This window comes from Entelurus aequoreus, linkage group LG20 (assembly GCF_033978785.1).
Source record: "Entelurus aequoreus isolate RoL-2023_Sb linkage group LG20, RoL_Eaeq_v1.1, whole genome shotgun sequence".
Lineage (NCBI taxonomy): Eukaryota > Metazoa > Chordata > Actinopteri > Syngnathiformes > Syngnathidae > Entelurus > Entelurus aequoreus.
Window position 1 is genome coordinate 13,017,474 of NC_084750.1, and position 11,400 is coordinate 13,028,873.

At 32.8% G+C, this 11,400-nt stretch overlaps 1 pseudogene; it reads left to right on the forward strand.

The window, feature by feature from the left end:
* The window catches only part of LOC133636395 (asparagine synthetase [glutamine-hydrolyzing]-like), a 256,169-nt pseudogene extending 244,832 nt beyond the window's left edge, over positions 1 to 11,337 (forward strand).
* Positions 11,338 to 11,400: the final 63 nt, after the last annotated feature.

An 11,400-nucleotide genomic window follows, 5' to 3' on the forward strand; every position in this document is an offset into this window, starting at 1 on the left:
CTCCCTTGGTCTTGGTGATCGGATTTATTCGGCGATGGTCACCACCACGTATTGTACTTTTGCACCAATCTGCTTGCATTGTTTTTGTGTGCCCCTACATTTTATTCACACTCACTTTCTGTGCATTCTGACAGTCAAAACAAAGCATATGAAACAAGACTTTTTATACATTTCAAGCAATGTTGGGGTTTTTCTGCGGTAGTTTTACCGGCTAGAGCTGATCAAAGCTGGTCCTTGAGAGTAGATACAGGCTGTGCTGCGATCAAAGATAACTCTCAATTGTATTACAAGCCAAACCAAAGCTATTCTGGGTGGTTTTGACATTCTATGATGAGGCAAACGCTGGACTGTAGAGTGCTACAAGGCTATAGATCATTCATGGACATCTTTATTTGATCTGCCAGGCTTTTATTTTGAAAAATGATTTGTCAGTGCTTTTTTCCTTCACATCTATTCTCTGAGTTTTGATGACTAATTAGGAGTCTTTGTTAGTTTACTTACTTCTAAAAGACAAGTTGTCTAGTATGTTCACTATTTTATTTAAGGACTAAATGACAATAATAAACATATGTTTCATGTACACTAACATTTTTTGTTACAATAAAGACAATAATTAAATTTTTTGCGGTCCCCTTTATTTAGAAAAGTATTGAAAAGTATCAAAATACATTTAGGTTCCGTTACCAAAATAATGGTGTCGGGACAAGCCGGCATTGACTGTAATGATACCAAGTACAAAAGCATATCGAGTCGATACTACGATGGTTACATTGATATTTTTTCGTTTCACAAACTCTTTTGTCGATTTTTATTGTTTATGAACCCAAGAAATACGTCCTTCGACACGGGATCACTTTAAATATGACCAATGTATGACCCTGTAACTACTTGGTATTGGTAGTATCACCCAAACTAATGTCAAGTATCAAAGAAGAGAAGAATAAGTGATTATTACATTTGAACAGAAGTGTAGATAGAACATGTTGAAACAGAAAATAAGCAGATATTAACAGGAAATGAACAAGTAGATTAATAATCCATTTTTACAGGTTGTCCCTCATAATGTGTACAAAATAATAGGTGTATAAATGACACAATATGTTACTGCATACGTCAGCAGACTAATTAGGAGTCTTTGTTTGTTTACTTACTACTAAAAGACAAGTTGTCTAGTATGTTCACTATTTTATTTAAGGACTAAATTACAATAATAAACATATGTTTCATGTACACTAACATCTTTTGTTACAATAAAGACAATAATTAAATTTTTTGCGGTCCCCTTTATTTAGAAAAGTATTGAAAAGTATCAAAATACATTTAGGTTCCGTTACCAAAATAATGGTGTCGGGACAAGCCGACATTGACTGTAATGATACCAAGTACAAGAGCGAATCTAGTCGATACTACGATGATTACATTGATATTTTTTCGTTTCACAAACTCTTTTGTCGATTTTTATTGTTTATAAACCCAAGAAATACGTCCTTCGACACGGGATCACTTTAAATATGACCAATGTATGACCCTGTAACTACTTGGTATTGGTAGTATCACCCAAACTAATGTCAAGTATCAAAGAAGAGAAGAATAAGTGATTATTACATTTGAACAGAAGTGTAGATAGAACATGTTGAAACAGAAAATAAGCAGATATTAACAGGAAATGAACAAGTAGATTTGTTTTTTACAGTTTGTCCCTCATAATGTGTACAAAATAATAGGTGTATAAATGACACAATATGTTACTGCATACGTCAGCAGACTAATTAGGAGTCTTTGTTTGTTTACTTACTACTCAAAGACAAGTTGTCTAGTATGTTCACTATTTTATTTAAGGACTAAATTGCAATAATAAACTTTAGTTTCATGTACACTAACATTTTTTGTTACAATAAAGACAATAGTTAAATTTTTTGCGGTCCCCTTTATTTAGAAAAGTATTGAAAAGTATCAAAATACATTTAGGTTCCGTTACCAAAATAATGGTGTCGGGACAAGCCGACATTGACTGTAATGATACCAAGTACAAGAGCGTATCGAGTCGATACTACAATGGTTACATTGATATTTTTTCGTTTGACAAACTCTTTTGTCGATTTTTATTGTTTATGAACCCAAGAAATACGTCCTTCGACACAGGATCACTTTAAATATGACCAATGTATGACCCTGTAACTACTTGGTATTGGTAGTATCACCCAAACTAATGTCAAGTATCAAAGAAGAGAAGAATAAGTGATTATTACATTTGAACAGAAGTGTAGATAGAACATGTTAAAACAGAAAATAAGCAGATATTAACAGGAAATGAACAAGTAGATTAGCAATTGTTTTTTACAGTTTGTCCCTCATAATGTGTACAAAATAATAGGTGTATAAATGACACAATATGTTACTGCATACGTCAGCAGACTAATTAGGAGTCTTTGTTTGTTTACTTACTACTAAAAGACAAGTTGTCTAGTATGTTCACTATTTTATTAAAGGACTAAATTGCAATAATAAACTTTAGTTTCATGTACACTAACATTTTTTGTTACAATAAAGACAATAATCAAATTTTTTGCGGTCCCCTTTATTTAGAAAAGTATTGAAAAGTATCAAAATACATTTAGGTTCCGTTACCAAAATAATGGTGTCGGGACAAGCCGACATTGACTGTAATGATACCAAGTACAAGAGCGTATCTAGTCGATACTACGATGGTTACATTGATATTTTTTCGTTTCACAAACTCTTTTTGTCGATTTTTATTGTTTATAAACCCAAGAAATACGTCCTTCGACACGGGATCACTTTAAATATGACCAATGTATGACCCTGTAACTACTTGGTATTGGTAGTATCACTCAAACTAATGTCAAGTATCAAAGAAGAGAAGAATAAGTGATTATTACATTTGAACAGAAGTGTAGATAGAACATGTTCAAACAGAAAATAAGCAGATATTAACAGGAAATGAACAAGTAGATTAATAATCCATTTTTACAGGTTGTCCCTCATAATGTGTACAAAATAATAGGTGTATAAATGACACAATATGTTACTGCAGACTAATTAGGAGTCTTTGTTTGTTTACTTACTACTAAAAGACAAGTTGTCTAGTATGTTCACTATTTTATTTAAGGACTAAATTACAATAATAAACATATGTTTCATGTACACTAACATCTTTTGTTACAATAAAGAAAATAATTAAATTTTTTGCGGTCCCCTTTATTTAGAAAAGTATTGAAAAGTATCAAATACATTTAGGTTCCGTTACCAAAATAATGGTGTCGGGACAAGCCGACATTGACTGTAATGATACCAAGTACAAGAGTGTATCGAGTCGATACTACGATGGTTACATTGATATTTTTTCGTTTCACAAACTCTTTTGTCGATTTTTATTGTTTATAAACCCAAGAAATACGTCCTTCGACACGGGATCACTTTAAATATGACCAATGTATGACCCTGTAACTACTTGGTATTGGTAGTATCACCCAAACTAATGTCAAGTATCAAAGAAGAGAAGAATAAGTGATTATTACATTTGAACAGAAGTGTAGATAGAACATGTTAAAACAGAAAATAAGCAGATATTAACAGGAAATGAACAAGTAGATTAATAATCCATTTTTTACAGTTTGTCCCTCATAATGTGTACAAAATAATAGGTGTATAAATGACACAATATGTTACTGCATACGTCAGCAGACTAATTAGGAGTCTTTGTTTGTTTACTTACTACTAAAAGACAAGTTGTCTAGTATGTTCACTATTTTATTTAAGGACTAAATTGCAATAATAAACATATATTTCATGTACACTAACATTTTTTGTTACAATAAAGAAAATAATTAAATTTTTTGCGGTCCCCTTTATTTAGAAAAGTATTGAAAAGTATCAAAATACATTTAGGTTCCGTTACCAAAATAATGGTGTCGGGACAAGCCGACATTGTCTGTAATGATACCATGTACAAGAGCGTATCGAGTCGATACTACGATGGTTACATTGATATTTTTTCATTTCACAAACTCTTTTGTCGATTTTTATTGTTTATGAACCCAAGAAATACGTTCTTCGACACGGGATCACTTTAAATATGACCAATGTATGACCCTGTCACTACTTGGTATTGGTAGTATCACCCAAACTAATGTCAAGTATCAAAGAAGAGAAGAATAAGTGATTATTACATTTGAACAGAAGTGTAGATAGAACATGTTAAAAGAGAAAATAAGCAGATATTAACAGTAAATGAACAAGTAGATTAATAATACATTTTTACAGTTTGTCCCTCATAATGTGTACAAAATAATAGGTGTATAAATGACACAATATGTTACTGCATACGTCAGGAGACTAATTAGGAGTCTTTGTTTGTTTACTTACTACTAAAAGACAAGTTGTCTAGTATGTTCACTATTTTATTTAAGGACTAAATTACAATAATAAACATATGTTTCATGTACTGTAACATTTTTTGTTACAATAAAGACAATAATTAAATTTTTTGCGGTCCCCTGTATTTAGAAAAGAATTGAAAAGTATCAAAATACATTTAGGTTCCGTTACCAAAATAATGGTGTCGGGACAAGCCGACATTGACTGTAATGATACCAAGTACAAGAGCGTATCTAGTCGATACTACGATGGTTACATTGATATTTTTTCGTTTCACAAACTCTTTTGTCGATTTTTATTGTTTATAAACCCAAGAAATACGTCCTTCGACACGGGATCACTTTAAATATGACCAATGTATGACCCTGTAACTACTTGGTATTGGTAGTATCACCCAAACTAATGTCAAGTATCAAAGAAGAGAAGAATAAGTGATTTCTACATTTTAACAGAAGTGTAGATAGAACATGTTGAAACAGAAAATAAGCAGATATTAACAGTAAATGAACAAGTAGATTAATAATCCATTTTTACAGTTTGTCCCTCATAATGTGTACAAAATAATAGGTGTATAAATGACACAATATGTTACTGCATACGTCAGCAGACTAATTAGGAGTCTTTGTTTGTTTACTTACTACTAAAAGACAAGTTGTCTAGTATGTTCACTATTTTATTTAAGGACTAAATTACAATAATAAACATACGTTTCAAGCGCCAAAGAATCACTTGATTCAATAACAGTGTTTTATTTTCCTATATTCAAACACACTGAAGTGAAGTGAATTATATTTATATAGCACTTTTCTCTAGTGACTCAAAGCACTTTTACATAGTGAAACCCAATATCTAAGTTACATTTCAACCAGTGTGGGTGGCACTGGGAGCAGGTGGGTAAAGTGTCTTGCCCAAGGACACAACGGCAGTGGCTCGGATGGCGGAAGCGGGGATCGAACCTGGAACCCTCAAGTTGCTGGCACGGCCACTTTCCCCACCGAACTGTACTGTTTGAACCGCATATAATGTTACAGTGGGCAAAATATGAAATGTACTTGATGAATACAACCGCTACCTTGTTTTTAATGAATACTCGGGCCTACTACGCTACTGTGTTTTAATGTTGTCATTATGCTGGTACTTGGCAGCTACGCCAACGTGAAGAAGTGCAGCAACGAGGGCCGAGCGCTGATGCAGCTGGACTTCCAACAGTTCCTGATGAAGTTGGAGAAGCTGACCGACCTGAGGCCCATACCTGACAAGGAGTTTGTGGAGACCTACATCAAGGCCTACTACCTGACTGAGAACGACATGGAGCAGTTCATCAAGAACCACAGGGTGAGACCACCTCTTTAAGTAGCATCACAGTTCATCAAGAACCACAGGGTGAGACCACCTCTTTAAGTAGCATCACAGTTCATCAAGAACCACAGGGTGAGACCACCTCTTTAAGTAGCATCACAGTTCATCAAGAACCACAGGGTGAGACCACCTCTTTAAGTAGCATCACAGTTCATCAAGAACCACAGGGTGAGACCACCTCTTTAAGTAGCATCACATTGCTGGGCTCTTAATACTTCACACAGTCAGAGTATTAGTAGTATTATTCCCATTATACATACTATAATGGGATATATTTTTCCCCAAATTTCGATTTCACAAAAAAAATCTAAAAGATATCTGTTGTCATGATTTTTACTCAATTACAGAAAGTAAAAATGCGTTGTGTTTTTATAACAATATAAAATTATTTAAATTTATATACTTTTTTTTAATTTGTAAAAAATTAGGGCTATACTGTATATATAATCGCGGTTAATCGCATTTTGGTCCGTAGTTAACTCCGAGTTACCGTAATCCTGGTTAAAAGCACTTTTTTTTTTTTTAAACCAGACTAAAGTCCAGACGTACAAAATATATTTTCATATATAAGCCGCAGATATATACGTTGCGAAATAAGTTATTTACACAGAAAGATTTTGCAAATATTTATTTCTAAACCTTGATTTTTTCCAGACAGTGTCTGTAAAACGGCAGTAAAACGGCTGATTAAACAAAACAGAAGCCATCGCCATGGACCCACTAGCTGCAGAAGCTAGCTCTCCACATTTTTGTGAATTTATGAAACTGAAACAAAACAAAAATAACGCCATTTTAAGTTAATGATACGAACACAGACACCCGTATACGTGTTAACATATTAGCTAAAGCTAACGGCGTTAGCGTCATTGCATCACGATAGCGCGTACAAATATGCATGAAAACACTCCTACATACATAAGGGACGGTTTAGTACGTAAGAAATGTTTAAGTTATATTGTAAAACTTACAAACGTTGCTCGGAGTGATGAATTAAAAATCCATACAAGTAAAAGCGCTATGGATGGCACTTGTACTTCTGGCTGAAAGCTCTAAACAAAAGGGCACCGCAGCACCTGCAGAGAGTGACAAGATGTTGCCTTAGCACAAACTACACACTTTTTCAGTGTATTTGCTTGTATTAAAAAAAATCAAAAACGATATATATATGTATATATATATGTGTGTGTGTGTGTGTATTTATATATGTATGTGTATATACAGTACATGTATATATGTGTGTGTGTGTGTATATGTATTTATTTATTTAAAACATTTTTTTATTTTTTTTTATTATATAATTTATTATTTTATTTTTTTTACCAGATTAATCTCGCTTTTGAATTGTGATTAATGGATTCCACTCTAGTCATGAACTAGAGTGGAAAAAATATACCGAACGGGACAAGCGGTAGAAAATGGATGGATATATATATATATATATATATATATATATATATATATATATATATATATATATATGTATATATATATATGTATATATATATATATATATATATATGTATATATATATATATATATGTATATATATATATATCTATATATGTATATATATATATATATATATATATATATATATATATATATATATATATATATATATATATATATATATATATATATATATATATATATATATATTTATATATACCAAATGTAGCTGAGATAGGCTCCAGCACCCCCGCGACCCCGAACGGGACAAGCGGTAGGAAATGGATGGCTGGATGGAGATATATATATACATCCATCCATCCATCCATTTTCTACTGCTTGTATATTTTTTATTTTATTTTTTTATTTTTTCATTTTTTTTATTATTACTTTTATTTTTATTTTTATCATTATTATTTTTGTATTTTATTTATTTATTTTATTTATTTTTATTTTATTTTATTTTTTTATTTTTGTTTATTATTATTATTATTTTTATTTTTTTACCAGATTAATCTCGCTTTTGAATTGTGATTAATGGTTTCCGCTTTAGTCATGAATTAGAGTGGAAAAAATATACCGAACGGGACAAGCGGTAGAAAATGGATGGATATGTATATACCTGTATATATATATCAAATGTAGCTGAGATAGGCTCCAGCACCCCCGCGACCATGAATGGGACACACGGTAGGAAATGGATGATGGATGGAGATATATATATATCCATCCATCCATCCATTTTCTACCGCTTGTATATATATATATTTTTTTTTTTAATTTATTATTTTTATTATTACTTTTATTTTATTTTTATTTTTTTTGTATTTTATTTATTTATTTGTATTTATTTGTATTTATTTGTATTTATTTTTTTAATTATTATTATTATTTTTATTTTTATTTTTTATTTTTTTACCAGATTAATCTTGCTTTTGAATTGTGATTAATGGTTTCCACTCTAGTCATGAACTAGTCTCAAACACCTCAGCAGCCAATGACATCATACACCAGTGTGTATGATGTATGATGTATGATCACATACTAGCTGCTGTTTAATTTATTATCTTGCAGAAAGTACCAGGCCTTTTTATTTTATATTAGAGAAATCAGTTCAAATGTTATGCTTTTTTTTCATTTGCAACAAAAACAACATATTTTTCCACAAATAAAAGGCAAACTTGATTGTAATATATTACAATGTAACACATATTAAAAGAAGATATATAATAATATAAGCTGTCATATATTATAGTTTGGCTTTCAGCAGGCGGACACTGTTGTTACTTGTAAACACTCTGATAGTTTACACATTTCTTCATGCATATATTCATCCAAATTGCTGATTTTCAAGCAGAAACTTCAGCTTTGAATGTCTGTTATTTTATTATGATTTCATAGTATAATATATATATATATATATATATTTTTTTTTCCTCCAGGAGTACTCCATGAAGCAGCTAGCAAACCTGGTGAACGTGTGTCTGGGCTCCCACATAAACAAGAAGGCCCGCCAGAAGCTCCTGGCAGCCATCGACGACATTGACAGACCGAAGAGATAGTCAGTAGTTCTATGATAGTCCATACAGTAGAACTGCTGCTCTACACCACAAGTCATGCTAACCCCTCCTGATGATGGATGTAGAAACTAAGGACGTACTCACATTAGACCAAGGGCAGGCACACTTCACACCTGAAGTCAGGCCCGTTTAGCCGGGTGGCAACACTCTGATCTGTGCTTTAATAACATTATGGACTCACCTTCTTCTCATTCAATGTGTTTTCTTTATTTTCATGACTATTTACATTGTAGATTGTCACATCAAAACTATGAATGAACACATGTGGAGTTATGTACTTAACAAAAAAATAACTGAAAACATGTTTTATATTCTAGTTTCTTCAAAATAGCCACCCGTTGCTCTGATCACTGCTTTGCACACTCTTGGCATTCTCTCCATGAGCTTCAAAACTACGAATGAACACATGTGGAGTTATGTACTTGACAAAAAAAAACAACTGAAAACATGTTTTATATTCTAGTTTCTTCAAAATAGCCACCCTTTGCTCTGATCACTGCTTTGCACACTCCTGGCATTCTCTCCATGAGCTTCAAACTATGTGGAGTTATGTACTTAACAAAAAAAACAACTGAAAACATGTTTTATATTCTAGTTTCTTCAAAATAGCCACCCTTTGCTCTGATCACTGCTTTGCACGCTCCTGGCATTCTCTCCATGAGCTTCAAACTATGTGGAGTTATGTACTTAACAAAAAAAATACCTGAAAACATGTTTTATATTCTAGTTTCTTCAAAATAGCCACCCTTTGCTCTGATTACTGCTTTGCACACTCCTGGCATTCTCTCCGTGAGCTTCAAAACTATGAATGAACACATGTGGAGTTATGTACTTAACAAAAAAAATAACTGAAAACATGTTTTTATATTCTAATTTCTTCAAAATAGCCTCCCTTTGCTCTGATCACTGCTTTGCACACTCCTGGCATTCTCTCCATGAGCTTCAAAACTATGAATGAACACATGTGGAGTTATGTACTTAACAAAAAAAATACCTGAAAACATGTTTTCTATTCTAGTTTCTTCAAAATAGCCACCCTTTGCTCTGATCACTGTTTTGCACACTCATGGCATTCTCTCCATGAGCTCCAAAACTATGAATGAACACATGTGGAGTTATGTACTTAACAAAAAAATAACTGAAAACATGTTTTATATTTTAGTTTCTTCAAAATAGCCTCCCTTTGCTCTGATCACTGTTTTGCACACCCTTGGCATTCTCTCCATGAGCTTCAAAACTATGTGGAGTTATGTACTTAACAAAAAAAATTACCTGAAAACATGTTTCATATTCTAGTTTCTTCAAAATAGCCACCCTTTGCTCTAATCACTGCTTTGCACACTCTTGGCATTCACTCCATGAGCTTCAAAACTATGAATGAACACATGTGGAGTTATGTACTTAACAAACAAAAAAACTGAAAACATGTTTTATATTCTAGTTTCTTCAAAATAGCCACCCTTTGCTCTGATCACTGCTTTGCACACTCCTGGCATTCTCTCCATGAGCTTCAAACTATGTGGAGTTATGTACTTAACAAAAAAACCAACTGAAAACATGTTTTATATTCTAGTTTCTTCAAAATAGCCTCCCTTTGCTCTGATCACTGTTTTGCACACCCTTGGCATTCTCTCCATGAGCTTCAAAACTATGTGGAGTTATGTACTTAACAAAAAAAATACCTGAAAACATGTTTCATATTCTAGTTTCTTCAAAATAGCCACCCTTTGCTCTAATCACTGCTTTGCACACTCTTGGCATTCACTCCATGAGCTTCAAAACTATGAATGAACACATGTGGAGTTATGTACTTAACAAACAAAAAAACTGAAAACATGTTTTATATTCTAGTTTCTTCAAAATAGCCACCCTTTGCTCTGATCACTGCTTTGCACACTCCTGGCATTCTCTCCATGAGCTTCAAACTATGTGGAGTTATGTACTTAACAAAAAAACCAACTGAAAACATGTTTTATATTCTAGTTTCTTCAAAATAGCCTCCCTTTGCTCTGATCACTGCTTTGCACACTCTTGGCATTCTCTCCATGAGCTTCAAACTATGTGGAGTTATGTACTTAACAAAAAAAACAACTGAAAACATGTTTTATATTCTAGTTTCTTCAAAATAGCCTCCCTTTGCTCTGATCACTGCTTTGCACACTCCTGGCATTCTCTCCATGAGCTTCAAACTATGTGGAGTTATGTACTTAACAAAAAAAACAACTGAAAACATGTTTTATATTCTAGTTTCTTCAAAATAGCCTCCCTTTGCTCTGATCACTGCTTTGCACACTCCTGGCATTCTCTCCATGAGCTTCAAACTATGTGGAGTTATGTACTTAACAAAAAAAAAAACTGAAAACATGTTTTATGTTCTAGTTTCTTCAAAATAGCCACCTTTGCTCTGATCACTGCTTTGCACACTCTTGGCATTCTCTCCATGAGCTTCAAAACTATGAATGAACACATGTGGAGTTATGTACTTAACAAAAAAAAAAACTGAAAACATATTTTATATTCTAGTTTCTTCAAAATAGCCACCTTTTGCTCTGATCACTGCTTTGCACACTCCTGGCATTCTCTCCATGAGCTTCAAACTATGTGGAGTTATGTA